At 46.1% G+C, this 16,924-nt stretch overlaps 2 pseudogenes; both read right to left on the bottom strand.

Annotated features, from left to right (window-relative positions):
* Positions 1 to 3,503: 3,503 nt before the first annotated feature.
* On the bottom strand, positions 3,504 to 16,504 carry LOC135529149 (solute carrier family 35 member E3-like; annotated as a pseudogene).
* Positions 16,505 to 16,595: 91 nt separating this feature from the next.
* Positions 16,596 to 16,924, bottom strand: part of LOC135529150 (nuclear pore complex protein Nup107-like) — a 35,713-nt pseudogene continuing 35,384 nt past the window's right edge.

Here is a 16,924-nt window from a genome sequence, read left to right as displayed (position 1 = left end):
CGTTGAAGAGGTATAAATAGAGCGGGATAGATAGGCTAACGTTGAAGAGGAGTATAAATAGAGCGTTGAAGAGGTATAAATAGAGCGGATAGGCTAACGTTGAAGAGGTATAAATAGAGCAGGATAGGCTAACGTTGAAGAGGTATAAATAGAGCAGGACAGGCTAACGTTGAAGAGGTATAAATAGAGCAGGACAGGCTAACGTTGAAGAGGTATAAATAGAGCAGGACAGGCTAACGTTGAAGAGGTATAAATAGAGCAGGACAGGCTAACGTTGAAGAGGTATAAATAGAGCAGGACAGGCTAACGTTGAAGAGGTATAAATAGAGCAGGATAGGCTAACGTTGAAGAGGTATAAATAGAGCAGGATTGAAGAGGTATAAATAGAGCAGGACAGGCTAACGTTGAAGAGGTATAAATAGAGCAGGATAGGCGAACGTTGAAGAGGTATAAATAGAGCAGGATAGGCTAACGTTGAAGAGGTATAAAAGAGGTATAAATGAAGATAGGCTAACGTTATAAATAGAGCAGGATAGGCTAACGTTGAAGAGGTATAAATAGAGCAGGATAGGCTAACGTTGAAGAGGTATAAAGGTATAAATAGAGCAGGATAGGCTAACGTTGAAGAGGTATAAATAGAGCATAGGCTAATGTTGAAGAGGTATAAATAGAGCAGGATAGGCTAACGTTGAAGAGGTATAAATAGAGCAGGATAGGCTAACGTTGAAGAGGTATAAATAGAGCGGGATAGGATATAAATAGAGCAGGATAGGCTAACGTTGAAGAGGTATAAATAAATAGAGCAGGATAGGCTATTGAAGGCAGATAGGCTAACGTTGAAGAGGTATAAATAGAGCAGGATAGGCTAACGTTGAAGAGGTATAAATAGAGCAGGATAGGCTAACGTTGAAGAGGTATAAATAGAGCAGGATAGGCTAACGTTGAAGAGGTATAAATAGAGCATAGGCTAACGTTGAAGAGGTATAAATAGAGCAGACAGGCTAACGTTGAAGAGTTATAAATAGAGCAGGATAGGCTAACTGAAGAGATAAATAGAGCAGGATAGGCTAACGTTGAAGAGGTATAAATAGAGCAGGATAGGCTAACGTTGAAGAGGTATAAATAGAGCAGGATAGGCTAACGTTGAAGAGGTATAAATAGAGCAGGACAGGCTAACGTTGAAGAGGTATAAATAGAGCAGGACAGGCTAACGTTGAAGAGGTATAAATAGAGCAGGACAGGCTAACGTTGAGAGGACAGGCTATAAATAGAGCAGGATAGGCTAACGTTGAAGAGGTATAAATAGAGCAGGATAGGCTAACGTTGAAGAGGTATAAATAGAGCAGGATAGGCTAACGTTGAAGAGGTATAAATAGAGCAGGATAGGCTAACGTTGAAGAGGTATAAATAGAGCAGGATAGGCTAACGTTGAAGAGGTATAAATAGAGCAGGATAGGCTAACGTTGAAGAGGTATAAATAGAGCAGGATAGGCTAACGTTGAAGAGGTATAAATAGAGCAGGATAGGCTAACGTTGAAGAGGTATAAATAGAGCAGGAAAGGGCTAACGTTGAAGAGGTATAAATAGAGCGGATAGGCTAACGTTGAAGAGGTATTAGAGATCTAACGGGATTCAGTTCTCTATTGTGGGACAGGCTACACTTGAAGAGGTATAAATAGAGGGACAGGCTAACGTTGAAGAGGTATAAATAGAGCAGGAGGTATGAGTCTAAGTTCTATAAATAGTAGGCTAACAAGAGGTATAAATAGAGCCGTTGAAGATATGTAGCTTTGTATATTAGGCTAACTTGAAGATTGTATAAATCTAGGCTCTTTGAAGAGGTATAAGCTGAGCTTGGCTAACGTTGAAGAGCAGGATAGGCTAACGTTGAAGAGGTTGGCAGGATAGGCTAACGTTGAAGAGGTATAAATAGAGCACAGGCTAACGTGAAGAGGTATAAATAGCAGGATAGGCTAAAAGAGGTATAAATAGTAGGCTAACGTTGACCTAGAGAGGTATAAATAGAGCAGGGACAGCTTCCAAATAGAGCAGGATTTGACACCAGGAACTTTTTGTTACCTCTGGTGGCACGGTGGTGTGCCTACTGGTTGAAGAAAGGTGAAATAAATAATAAGGATAAATAAACGTCTAGGCTCCACACCACTCCCATCGCAGGAGTAGGGTGAATGTTCACTAACAGACAGCAAACATAAAGAGCACAGACTGAAACCAGGTTTAGAAATATGTGCTGAGACGTGTCATTAAGACTTATTTTGGATTTCTCAAAGGTAGTGCACTATATAGGGAGTAGGGTGGCATAAACAGATAGTTTTGTTAGCCTCTGGTGGTTGGGTGTGTACACACTACACTGAGCCACAATGGCCCAACCTAGAGAGGCTTGAGGTCACTCCCAGGGAACTGCCTGTACCTTGTAGCACGCATCCCCACCTGATCCGTCTCGTCCCCCCAACTCCCTCCCAGGTTGTGTGATTCACCCCCAAACATAAGAAAACAGACTGAAACAGGGAAGGAATAACTGAACTTGTCCAGTAAGAAACGCTTAGTTTTGGATTATCTGTTGCAAAACGTTTTGCTACAGTGTGCACTAATGAATAACGACCCAGCTCTTATTCAAGCCCTGTATGATATCATGTTGACTAACTTGTAAAGGGCAAGCCCATGTGTAACTCTGTGTTGTTGTATTGGGTCGAATTGCTATGCTTTATCTTGGCCAGGTCGCAGTTGTAAATGAGACCTTGTTCTCAACTAGCCTACCTGGTTAAATAAAGGTGTTCTCAACTAGCCTACCTGGTTAAATAAAGGTGTTCTCAACTAGCCTACCTGGTTAAATAAAGGTGTTCTTAACTAGCCTACCTGGTTTAATAAAGGTGAAATAAATAATAAATAAACATATGTACTCGTTTCTCAGGATTGTCCCAGCAGCAATCAGAATGTTCAACAAAGAATGTGATTTAGTTCTTTTTCCATGTAACAATCTGTATTTTAGAAAGTATTTGAGACGTGCATTATTCACTTCAGCAACCTTTGACATAAATAGGTTGTGAGCAGCACTATCTCCCCCCCCCCACCTTCCTCTCTCCCTCCCACCCCCCCACCTCCCTCTCTCCCCCCCACCTCCCTCCCACCCCCCCCCCACCTCCCTCTCTCCCCCACCTCCCTTTCTCCCCCCCCACCCCCCACCCTCCCTCTCTCCCCCCACCTCCCTCCCCCCCCCTACCTCCCTCCTCTCTCCCCTCCACCTCCCTCCCTCTCTCCCGTCCCCCCACACCTCCCTCTCACCCCCTCCCCCCACCTCCCTCTCTCCCTCCACCTCTCTCCCTCTCACCCCCCCCCCACCTCCCTCCCGAGTCCTTTCTTTTCTCTATGACCACAACGAGTGGTAGCCCTACCTAACCTCCACTCATACAGCTGTCAATGGGCCTCTCAATGTTCTGTGGCAGGTTCAGGTAACTTCCCCAAGATTCCTAAATGAGACAAAAACGATCAATAAAATACAATTTATTGAAGATCACAGTATGAAAAAAAATAAGAATCATTCAATAATGCAAAAGTATCTTCAGCATTTGGACATTGTTAAGAGCAAGTTGTCCTCTCTTTAATCGTACCTGCAAAAATACTGGAATATAAGACAGCATCTTCAGTAATGCAAAAACTATGTTAATACTAGGCTTGCTGAGCTCCCACATCTTCCAGTACAGTATACATTCCACTTCTTTAACAGTGTATTATCAGCGTCATCATTAGTGTTCCCTGACAGAACTATCTCCCTTTATCTCACTGTTTGGCCAGTTCCCCTTTCACTCAACAATCACATTCCAACTATAGAATTCTAGTTCTATGATTCCAACCTCTAGTTCTATGATTCCAACCTCTAGTTCTATTATTCCAACCTCTAGTTCTATTATTCCAACCTCTAGTTCTATTATTCCAACCTCTAGTTCTATGATTCCAACCTCTAGTTCTATGATTCCAACCTCTAGTTCTATGATTCCAACCTCTAGTTCTATGATTCCAACCTCTAGTTCTATGATTCCAACCTCTAGTTCTATGATTCCAACCTCTAGTTCTATGATTCCAACCTCTAGTTCTATGATTCCAACCTGGCCCTTCCCCCAAACAGTCCGAGGGAACCAGTGAGTTGTCGAGCAACCAATGAGAGTAGCAGCCTCTATGGATTGGCACTCCGGTGGGCCTATCATGGCCTCTGGACCAGCTTGCTTTTGCCCTCCTCCTGCTCTGCCAGCTTGAAGTGGGTGTAGGAGAGGATGCCAGTGAGTGTACAGAGGATACCCAGGCCCTGGTTTAGAGACAGGGGGTCCTGGAAGAGAACATAGCCCCCCAACAGGGTGATGCAGAACTTGAAGTGGCCAAACATGTTGTAGCTGTAGGAGTTCACCGTTAAGGTCAAATAAAAAAAGGCGCACACAGTGAATTTGAAATTTATCACATACACACCTTTGTAATATTGACCCCAGAGTTATACTAGTTGTCATGGTGATTCCTCATATCTCCGCCTCCTTATCAACAATATTGGAGGAGAAGGTCAAAGGTCCCTCCACTCTGACCTTATTCTCCAATGAGTTTTGAGTCGGAGAGACGATGTGAGGAATCGACGGACAGATTAATTGACATTTTGAGACAGTCCTATTGGTTGACCCTTGACCTCCAGCCAGAACAAAAGGATACGTGACAGCAGAGGTGTTCCCTATGATCCAGTAGATTGACAGGTTGACTAGGAAGGCTATGAGGCCAGATAGCATCACCATGGCCTGAAGATAGAGATACAACATGTTAGCATCACCATGCTCTGAAGGGAGACACACAACATGTTAGCATCACCATGCTCTGAAGGGAGACACACAACATGTTAGCATCACCCTGGTCTGAAGGTAGAGATACAAAATGTTAGCATCACCATGGCCTGAAGGGAGATACACAACATGTTAGCATCACCCTGGTCTGAAGGTAGAGATACAACATGTTAGCATCACCATGGCCTGAAGGGAGAGATACAACATGTTAGCATCACCATGGCCTGAAGGGAGATACACAACATGTTAGCATCACCCTGGTCTGAAGGTAGAGATACAACATGTTAGCATCACCATGGCCTGAAGGGAGAGATACAACATGTTAGCATCACCATGCTCTGAAGGTAGAGATACAACATGTTAGCATCACCATGGCCTGAAGGTAACAACAGCACAGTAGCATGTTAGCATCACCCTGGTCTGAAGGTAACAACAGCACAGTAGCATGTTAGCATCACCCTGGTCTGAAGGTAACAACAGCACAGTAGCATGTTAGCATCACCATGGCCTGAAGGTAACAACAGCACAGTAGCATGTTAGCATCACCCTGGTCTGAAGGTAACAACAGCACAGTAGCATGCTAGCATCACCCTGGTCTGAAGGTAACAACAGCACAGTAGCATGTTAGCATCACCCTGGTCTGAAGGTAACAACAGCACAGTAGCATGTTAGCATCACCCTGGTCTGAAGGTAACAACAGCACAGTAGCATGTTAGCATCACCATTGCCTGAAGGTAACAACAGCACAGTAGCATGTTAGCATCACCCTGGTCTGAAGGTAACAACAGCACAGTAGCATGTTAGCATCACCCTGGTCTGAAGGTAACAACAGCACAGTAGCATGTTAGCATCACCCTGGTCTGAAGGTAACAACAGCACAGTAGCATGTTAGCATCACCATTGCCTGAAGGTAACAACAGCACAGTAGCATGTTAGCATCACCATGGCCTGAAGGTAACAACAGCACAGTAGCATGTTAGCATCACCATGGTCTGAAGGTAGAGATACAACATGTTAGCATCACCATGGTCTGAAGGTAGAGATACAACATGTTAGTATCACCATGGCCTGAAGGTAACAACAGCACAGTAGCATGTTAGCGGCATTAGCAACATCAGTATTTTACCACTGTGTTATAACTAGTCTTTCTCCAGGGGGTGGAAGTGGAGGCTTGTAGACCTTAGGGGTCAGAACAACGGTGTTGAAGTGAGCTCCGTTGACCAAGTGGCAGGTTTGGTTGCTGGGCAGACGACAGGTCACACACAGCTGAACATGCTTTGACATGTTCGTAGAGGACTAGTGCTTGTGTGTCTTCAGTGACTCATCTCGTCTGAGTAAATCCATCACAGGATGTAGTCTCTCACTCATTCTGAAGACAACCTGAAAGTATGAAACACCTCTCTCTCTCTCAAAATAATTTACATGAACAAAATAAGACAATTTGAATATTTAGGCTATAAGCCAGGAATTCCCCCAAAGTCTCCTCCCCCCCTTCTAACCTTACATGCAAAAGAGGCCTGGTCTTAAAGTCTTTTTTTACCTTTATTTAACCAGGCAAGTCAGTTAAGAACAAATTCTTATTTTCAATGACGGCCTAGGAACAGTGGGTTAACTGCCTGTTCAGGGGCAGAACGACAGATTTGTACCTTGTCAGCTTGGGGTTTGAACTCGCAACCTTCCAGTTACTAGTCCAACGCTCTAACCACTAGGCTACACTGCCGCCCCAGTCATGCAGTATGAGGTCAGGTAGTGGGATTACAGCTGCACCATCCCTGAACCAAACCAAGGCCATGGCATTCATCAGGTTCTGAACAGACTCACAATGCTGAGTTCTTCCAACATAATGTTTCTCTGTGTGTCTCAGAGAGAGAAAAACTGTAGAATAACTCTCAGTGACAGAGTCAATGCTGAGATCTGATTGGTGCTCCCCCCTCTCTCTGTCTCTTACCAGTGCTGGGAAGGACCAGGGTCCGAAGATGCCCCCTCCCCAGAGAGAGTTCGAAGAAGGGCACGAGGGAGAGGAGGAAGGCAGAGGACATGGGGGCCTGGTAGTAGAGTAGCTGCATGGAGTTAACCTGGAGCTCATGCTGTTTCACACCTACCCACTGAGATAGAGGGAAGTGGGGGGGAGAGGGAGGTGGGGGGAGAGAGAGGGAGGGATGTGGGGGGGGAGAGAGAGATGTATCATCAATCAATTATGAGGCCTGAGATAATAGTACAATACACCTTGATAATAGAAGGTATGAATAAGGCAAGAAAGTCCACTGACGTGTTCTCGTCTGCCCACATCCCAACTAGCACCTTATTCCCTTTCAAGTGCACTACTTTTGACCAGGACTCATAGGGAATAGGGTGCCATTTGGGAAGACAGCCGGTTCACCCATAGCATCACTACTTACCACCTGATAGAGGGAGGTGACGAACACTCCGAGTGTGGCAAAGACCATCCCCAGGAGGTTGAATCTCACATCATAGTAGGAGTTGAGGATCACACCTAACGTTATGGGCACCTAGTAGACAGACACACATCACCTAACGTTATGGGCATCTAGTAGACAGACACACATCACATAACGTTATGGGCATCTAGTAGACAGACACACATCACCTAACGTTATGGGCATCTAGTAGACAGACACACATTTACATTTACATTTAAGTCATTTAGCAGACGCTCTTATCCAGAGCGACTTACAAATTGGTGAATTCACCTTCTGACATCCAGTGGAACAGCCACTTTACAATAGTGCATCTAAGTCATTAAGGGGGGGTGAGAAGGATTACTTATCCTATCCTAGGTATTCCTTGAAGAGGTGGGGTTTCAGGTGTCTCCGGAAGGTGGTGATTGACTCCGCTGTCCTGGCGTCGTGAGGGAGTTTGTTCCACCATTGGGGGCCAGAGCAGCGAACAGTTTTGACTGGGCTGAGCGGGAACTGTACTTCCTCAATGGTAGGGAGGCGAGCAGGCCAGAGGAGGATGAACGCAGTGCCCTTGCTTGGGTGTAGGGCCTGATCAGAGCCTGGAGGTACTGCGGTGCCGTTCCCCTCACAGCTCCGTAGGCAAGCACCATGGTCTTGTAGCGGATGCGAGCTTCAACTGGAAGCCAGTGGAGAGAGCGGAGGAGCGGGGTGACGTGAGAGAACTTGGGAAGGTTGAACACCAGACGGGCTGCGGCGTTCTGGATGAGTTGTAGGGGTTTAATGGCACAGGCAGGGGAGCCCAGCCAACAGCGAGTTGCAGTAATCCAGACGGGAGATGACAAGTGCCTGGATTAGGACCTGCGCCGCTTCCTGGGTGAGGCAGGGTCGTACTCTGCGGATGTTGTAGAGCATGAACCTACAGGAACGGGCCACCGCCATGATGTTGGTTGAGAACGACAGGGTGTTGTCCAGGATCACGCCAAGGTTCTTAGCGCTCTGGGAGGAGGACACAATGGAGTTGTCAACCGTGATGGCGAGATCATGGAACGGGCAGTCCTTCCCCGGGAGGAAGAGCAGCTCCGTCTTGCCGAGGTTCAGCTTGAGGTGGTGATCCGTCATCCACACTGATATGTCTGCCAGACATGCAGAGATGCGATTCGCCACCTGGTCATCAGAAGGGGAAAGGAGAAGATTAATTGTGTGTCGTCTGCATAGCAATGATAGGAGAGACCATGTGAGGTTATGACAGAGCCAAGTGACTTGGTGTATAGCGAGAATAGGAGAGGGCCTAGAACAGAGCCCTGGGGACACCAGTGGTGAGAGCGCGTGGCGAGGAGACAGATTCTCGCCACGCCACCTGGTAGGAGCGACCTGTCAGGTAGGACGCAATCAAGCGTGGGCCGCGCCGAGATGCCCAACTCGGAGAGGGTGGAGAGGAGGATCTGATGGTTCACAGTATCGAAGGCAGCCGATAGGTCTAGAAGGATGAGAGCAGAGGAGAGAGAGTTAGCTTTAGCAGTGCGGAGCGCCTCCGTGATGCAGAGAAGAGCAGTCTCAGTTGAATGACTAGTCTTGAAACCTGACTGATTTGGATCAAGAAGGTCATTCTGAGAGAGATAGAGGGAGAGCTGGCCAAGGACGGCACGTTCAAGAGTTTTGGAGAGAAAAGAAAGAAGGGATACTGGTCTGTAGTTGTTGACATCGGAGGGATCGAGTGTAGGTTTCTTCAGAAGGGGGTGCAACTCTCGCTCTCTTGAAGACGGAAGGGACGTAGCCAGCGGTCAGGGATGAGTTGATGAGCGAGGTGAGGTAAGGGAGAAGGTCCCCGGAAATGGTCTGGAGGAGAGAGGAGGGGATAGGGTCGAGCGGGCAGGTTGTTGGGCGGCCGGCCGTCACAAGAAGCGAGATTTCATCTGGAGAGAGAGGGGAGAAAGAGGTCAGAGCACAGGGTAGGGCAGTGTGAGCAGAACCAGCGGTGTCGTTTGACTTAGCAAACGAGGATCGGATGTCGTCGACCTTCTTTTCAAAATGGTTGACGAAGTCATCTGCAGAGAGGGGAGGAGGGGGGAGGGGGAGGAGGATTCAGAAGGGAGGAGAAGGTGGCAAAGAGCTTCCTAGGGTTAGAGGCAGATGCTTGGAATTTAGAGTGGTAGAAAGTGGCTTTAGCAGCAGAGACAGAGGAGGAAAATGTAGAGAGGAGGGAGTGAAAGGATAACAGGTCCGCAGGGAGGCGGGTTTTCCTCCATTTCCGCTCGGCTGCCCGGAGCTCTGTTCTGTGAGCTCGCAATGAGTCATCGAGCCACGGAGCGGGAGGGGAGGACCGAGCCGGCCTGGAGGATAGGGGACATAGAGAGTCAAAGGATGCAGAAAGGGAAGAGAGGAGGGTTGAGGAGGCAGAGTCAGGAGAAAGGTTGGAGAAGGTATGAGCAGAGGGAAGAGATGAAAGGATGGAAGAGGAAAGAGTAGCGGGGAGAGAGAGCGAAGGTTGGGACGGCGCGATACCATCCGAGTAGGGGCAGTGTGGGAAGTGTTGGATGAGAGCGAGAGGGAAAAGGATACAAGGTAGTGGTCGGAGACTTGGAGGGGAGTTGCAGTGAGGTTAGTGGAAGAACAGCATCTAGTAAAGATGAGGTCGGCGTATTGCCTGCCTTGTGAGTAGGGGGGGAAGGTGAGAGGGTGAGGTCCAAAGAGGAGAGGAGTGGAAAGAAGGAGGCAGAGAGGAATGAGTCAAAGGTAGACGTGGGGAGGTTAAAGTCGCCCAGGACTGTGAGAGGTGAGCCGTCCTCAGGAAAGGAGCTTATCAAGGCATCAAGCTCATTGATGAACTCTCCGAGGGAACCTGGAGGGCGATAAATGATAAGAATGTTAAGCTTGAAAGGGCTGGTAACTGTGACAGCATGGAATTCAAAGGAGGCGATAGATAGATGGGTAAGGGGAGAGAGAGAATGACCACTTGGGAGAGATGAGGATCCCGGTGCCACCACCCCGCTGACCAGAAGCTCTCGGGGTGTGCGAGAACACGTGGGTGGACGAAGAGAGAGCAGTAGGAGTAGCAGTGTTATCTGTGGTGATCCATGTTTCCGTCAGTGCCAGGAAGTCGAGGGACTGGAGGGAGGCATAGGCTGAGATGAACTCTGCCTTGTTGGCCGCAGATCGGCAGTTCCAGAGGCTACCGGAGACCAGGAACTCCACGTGGGTCGTGCGCTGGGACCACCAGATTAGGGTGGCGCGGCCACGCGGTGTGGAGCGTTTGTATGGTCTGTGCAGAGAGGAGAGAACAGGGATAGATAGACACATAGTTAACAGGGTACAGAAGAGGCTACGCTAATGCAAAGGAGATTGGAATGACAAGTGGACTACACGTCTCGAATGTTCAGAAAGTTAAGCTTACGTAGCAAGAATCTTATTGACTAAAATGATTGAAATGAAACAGTACTGCTGGAGTAGGCTAGCTGGTAGTGGCTGCGATGTTGACACTACACTAATCAAGTCGTTCCGTCGAGTGTAATAGTTTCTACAGTGCTGCTATTCGGGGGCTAGCTGGCTAGCTAGCAAGGTTGATTGCGTTCCGTTACTTAAAAGAACGACAATATCACACATCACCTAACGTTATGGGCACCTAGTAGACAGACACACATCACCTAACGTTATGGGCACCTAGTAGACAGACACACATCACCTAACGTTATGGCACCTAGTAGACAGACACACATCACCTAACGTTATGGGCACCTAGTAGACAGACACACATCACCTAACGTTATGGGCACCTAGTAGACAGACACACATCACCTAACGTTATGGGCATCTAGTAGACAGACACACATCACCTAACGTTATGGGCACCTAGTAGACAGACACACATCACCTAACGTTATGGGCACCTAGTAGACAGACACACATCACCTAACGTTATGGGCATCTAGTAGACAGACACACATCACCTAACGTTATGGGCATCTAGTAGACAGACACACATCACCTAACGTTATGGGCATCTAGTAGACAGACACACATCACCTAACGTTATGGGCACCTAGTAGACAGACACACATCACCTAACGTTATGGGCACCTAGTAGACAGACACACATCACCTAACGTTATGGGCATCTAGTAGACAAACACACATCACCTAACGTTATGGGCATCTAGTAGACAGACACACATCACCTAACGTTATGGGCACCTAGTAGACAGACACACAGGAACACACATCACCTAACGTTATGGGCATCTAGTAGACAGACACACATCACCTAACATTATGGGCACCTAGTAGACAGACACACATCACCTAACGTTATGGGCACCTAGTAGACAGACACACATCACCTAACGTTAAGGGCACCTAGTAGACAGACACACATCACCTAACGTTATGGGCACCTAGTAGACAGACACACATCACCTAACGTTATGGGCACCTAGTAGACAGACACACATCACCTAACGTTATGGGCATCTAGTAGACAGACACACATCACCTAACGTTATGGGCATCTAGTAGACAGGCACACATCACCTAACGTTATGGGCACCTAGTAGACAGACACACATCACCTAACGTTATGGGCATCTAGTAGACAGACACACATCACCTAACATTATGGGCATCTAGTAGACAGACACACATCACCTAACGTTATGGGCATCTAGTAGACAGACACACATCACCTAACATTATGGGCACCTAGTAGACAGACACACATCACCTAACGTTATGGGCACCTCGTAGACAGACACACATCACCTAACGTTATGGGCATCTAGTAGACAGACACACATCACCTAACATTATGGGCATCTAGTAGACAGACACACATCACCTAACGTTATGGGCATCTAGTAGACAGACACACATCACCTAACATTATGGGCATCTAGTAGACAGACACACATCACCTAACGTTATGGGCATCTAGTAGACAGACACACATCACCTAACGTTATGGGCACCTAGTAGACAGACACACAGGAACACACATCACCTAACGTTATGGGCACCTAGTAGACAGACACACATCACCTAACGTTATGGCACCTAGTAGACAGACACACATCACCTAACGTTATGGGCACCTAGTAGACAGACACACATCACCTAACGTTATGGTCATCTAGTAGACAGACACACATCACCTAACGTTATGGGCACCTAGTAGACAGACACACATCACCTAACGTTATGGGCACCTAGTAGACAGACACACATCACCTAACGTTATGGGCACCTAGTAGACAGACACACATCACCTAACATTATGGGCATCTAGTAGACAGACACACATCACCTAACGTTATGGGCATCTAGTAGACAGACACATCACCTAACATTATGGGCATCTAGTAGACAGACACACATCACCTAACGTTATGGGCACCTAGTAGACAGACACACAGGAACACACATCACCTAACGTTATGGGCACCTAGTAGACAGACACACATCACCTAACGTTATGGCACCTAGTAGACAGACACACATCACCTAACGTTATGGGCACCTAGTAGACAGACACACATCACCTAACGTTATGGGCATCTAGTAGACAGACACACATCACCTAACGTTATGGGCACCTAGTAGACAGACACACATCACCTAATGTTATGGGCACCTAGTAGACAGACACACATCACCTAACGTTATGGGCACCTAGTAGACAGACACACATCACCTAACGTTATGGGCATCTAGTAGACAGACACACATCACCTAACGTTATGGGCACCTAGTAGACAGACACACATCACCTAACGTTATGGGCATCTAGTAGACAGACACACATCACCTAACATTATGGGCACCTAGTAGACAGACACACATCACCTAACGTTATGGGCATCTAGTAGACAGACACACATCACCTAACGTTATGGGCACCTAGTAGACACACACATCACCTAACGTTATGGGCACCTAGTAGACAGACACACATCACCTAACGTTATGGGCACCTAGTAGACAGACACACATCACCTAACGTTATGGGCATCTAGTAGACAGACACACATCACCTAACGTTATGGGCACCTAGTAGACAGACACACATCACCTAACGTTATGGGCACCTAGTAGACAGACACACATCACCTAACATTATGGGCATCTAGTAGACAGACACACATCACCTAACGTTATGGGCATCTAGTAGACAGACACACATCACCTAACGTTATGGGCACCTAGTAGACAGACACACAGGAACACACATCACCTAACGTTATGGGCACCTAGTAGACAGACACACAGGAACACACATCACCTAACGTTATGGCACCTAGTAGACAGACACACATCACCTAACGTTATGGGCACCTAGTAGACAGACACACATCACCTAACGTTATGGGCATCTAGTAGACAGACACACATCACCTAACGTTATGGGCACCTAGTAGACAGACACACATCACCTAATGTTATGGGCACCTAGTAGACAGACACACATCACCTAACGTTATGGGCATCTAGTAGACAGACACACATCACCTAACGTTATGGGCACCTAGTAGACAGACACACATCACCTAACGTTATGGGCATCTAGTAGACAGACACACATCACCTAACGTTATGGGCACCTAGTAGACAGATACACATCACCTAACGTTATGGGCACCTAGTAGACAGACACACAGGAAAACACATCACCTAACGTTATGGGCACCTAGTAGATGCCCATAACAGATACACATCACCTAACGCTATGGGCACCTAGTAGACAGACACACAGGAAAACAGCAGGTAAATAGTGTTACTGTAACCATAAAAATACATTTAAAAAGTTAGGATTAGGATTTTTATTTATTTAACTAGGCAAGTCAGTTAAGAACAAATTCTTATTTTCAATGATGGTCTACCCCGGCCAAACCTGGACAACGCTGGGCCAATTGTGCTCCACCCTATGGGACTCCCAATCACGGCCGGATTTGATACAGCCTGGATTCGAACCAGGGACTGTAGTGATGTAGTAGTGATGCCTCTTGCACTGAGATGCAGTACCTTAGACCGCTGTGCCACTCGGGAGCCCTGGTTTTTATTTATTTTGATACCTTTATTTAACCAGGCAAGTCAGTTAAGAACAAATTCTTATTTTCAATGACGGCCTAGGAACAGTGGGTTAACTGCCTGTTCAGGGGCAGAACGACAGATTTGTACCTTGTCAGCTCGAGGATTCGAACTTGCAACCTTTCAGTTACTAGTCCAACACTCTCACCACTAGGCTACCTGCCACCCCTCCACTCTAACCACTAGGCTACCCTGCCGCCCCTCCACTCTAACCACTAGGCTACCCTTCCGCCCCAGGGTTTGAAAGGGGTACTTCAGGATTTAGTCAATGATGCCCTTTATCTACTTCCCCAGAGTCAGATGAACTAGTGGACACCATATTTATGTCTAATGCGTGCAGTTTGAAGGAAGTTGCTAACATAATGACTAGAAGTCTATGGATATCTGCTAGCATGCTAGTAGGCGTAATGACTAGTCTATGGATATCTGCTAGCATGCTAGTAGGTGTAATGACTAGAAGTCTATGGATATCTGCTAGCATGCTAGTAGGTGTTATGACTCGAAGTCTATGGATATCTGCTAGCATGCTAGTAGGCATAATGACTAGAAGTCTATGGATATCTGCTAGCATGCTAGTAGGCGTAATGACTAGAAGTCTATGGATATCTGCTAGCATGCTAGTAGGCGTAATGACTAGAAGTCTATGGATATCTGCTAGCATGCTAGTAGGCGTAATGACTAGAAGTCTATGGATATCTGCTAGCATGCTAGTAGGCGTAATGACTAGTCTATGGATATCTGCTAGCATGCTAGTTATATAATATTAATATTGCCAATTTCACATACAATGACGTCACATTTGGTTTATTCCAATATGATAATGAATTCAATTTCCTGGTCAATAATTTTATTGTATTATTGAAATTTATTTTTTGAAAGAGAGCTTTATCTTTTTTATTTTGCAATCATTAAGATGAGTTTAAAAAAAAAACATGCCCTGAAACTCACTACTACATTTGAAACATACATGATATGCCTCATTTAATGTATATAAGACCTCTGTTTGTAAAAGTTTATTTTTCTTAAAACTTGTGCTTGGTTGTGTATAATTCAACTTTCCAATTAGAAAAGTATTTAATATTTAAAAAAAAGTTTGCCATTCTGCATGGAATTCTAGATACTTTGTAGCATAATTCAACTTCCGTTATGTTTGTACAATTATAAATAAAAAAAGTGAATTCTCAATAAATGCCAATCTGCCATTCTGCATAGAATTCTAGATAGTTTGTAGCAGACAGCATTTGTACATTGCAACCCCCCCCCCCCTACCTACCAAAGTCAACTTGATCTTGGTGGAGAAAGTCTTCTTGTAGTACATTGTCTGTATGACAATGATCACAGGAGTTGTCATCGCTTTGGCCAGCTGGTAGGTACCGATAGTGTTGTTTTGTAAAGACAGATTGGTGAAAGCCACAAAGCCACAGAAGCTTAGAGCGAGCCAGATAATTTTGGTGGGTTGGAGACTCTTTGGCGCAAATATGTCCATCTTCTGGCATACCCATAGTCCAAGCCATGTCACAACGAAATGAATCAGAGTTAGAGTCATGTTTGGAAAGCCATAGTGAACATAGATCCATTTGTTGATGAAAACGATGCATATCGATGATAGCAAATTGGCCAATAATCCAATGACGAGGCGGCTGTTCGAGAAAAGGTCTGACAGTCGGCTAGCCATGGTCGTCTTGAGAACTGTCCTGTAAAATCTACATACAGGTTTCAGTAGTACTGTATAGTATGAAGCTAGGTAGCTAATGTAAACCAAAAAAAATGTCTACCCTCTGCCACACATCAGGAAAAGTTGCGGGGGTCTCTCCAGGCTTCGACACTACCGACTGATCGGGCATACATCCCCTTTCGTAAAAAATTACAGGGCCTATACAGTGGCATTACATTCTAGAGTATTTCAGTCCTGCATGTAGAGTTCATACTTTCATACCATCGCATGTGGATCATACAGGAAAGAGCCTGGTGGCAAACTTAACGGGAGGAGTGACGTCATAATGCGACCTTTACTTCCGTGTTCTGCGAAGAGAACGATATCCACGTCACAGTGGCCTACAGCGCCTACACATGGACACTTTGTAAAGTCGCGAAGGCGATGACCTAAACCATCTCCTCTCGACCTAAGACAAGGTGGTGTCTCAAACCATCCTTATACTCTTCTAGATTCAGATAGGTATATGCATCCTGTCTGTGCATGGCCCAAAGACAAAACAATATTTCAGACACCTCACTTTTATTGTATACAAAATGCAGAAAATCATTCACTCCATTTACTTGAAAAAAAAATGTCCGGGTGGGGTGTATTTATGGTTGGATCTCGTACCCCAGCGGGTCTAGACCCTTATCCAATAAGAGAAGAGACGACTCCCTCATCTTCTGAAGGAACTTCCTCAGCTCATCCTTGGAGAACACCTGAAAGAGAGGAGAACATAGTTAGCAAAAAAGAAGAGGAGGATGGGAAAGTAGACGCGAGGGAAAGAGAAGAAAGCAACACAGTGACAGGGAGAGATACTGTAAGATAGTGTTGATATTGTGTAGAGCTACAACGTTGAAGTGCTTTCTACTCTTTCTACTCCTGCATCGCTTGCTGTTTGG

The sequence above is a fragment of the Oncorhynchus masou genome, unplaced genomic scaffold (genome assembly GCF_036934945.1).
Source record: "Oncorhynchus masou masou isolate Uvic2021 unplaced genomic scaffold, UVic_Omas_1.1 unplaced_scaffold_1106, whole genome shotgun sequence".
Taxonomy (NCBI): Eukaryota; Metazoa; Chordata; class Actinopteri; order Salmoniformes; family Salmonidae; genus Oncorhynchus; species Oncorhynchus masou.
The sequence above is the reverse complement of the archived record's forward strand: the minus strand, read 5'-3'. Positions and strand labels throughout refer to the sequence as shown.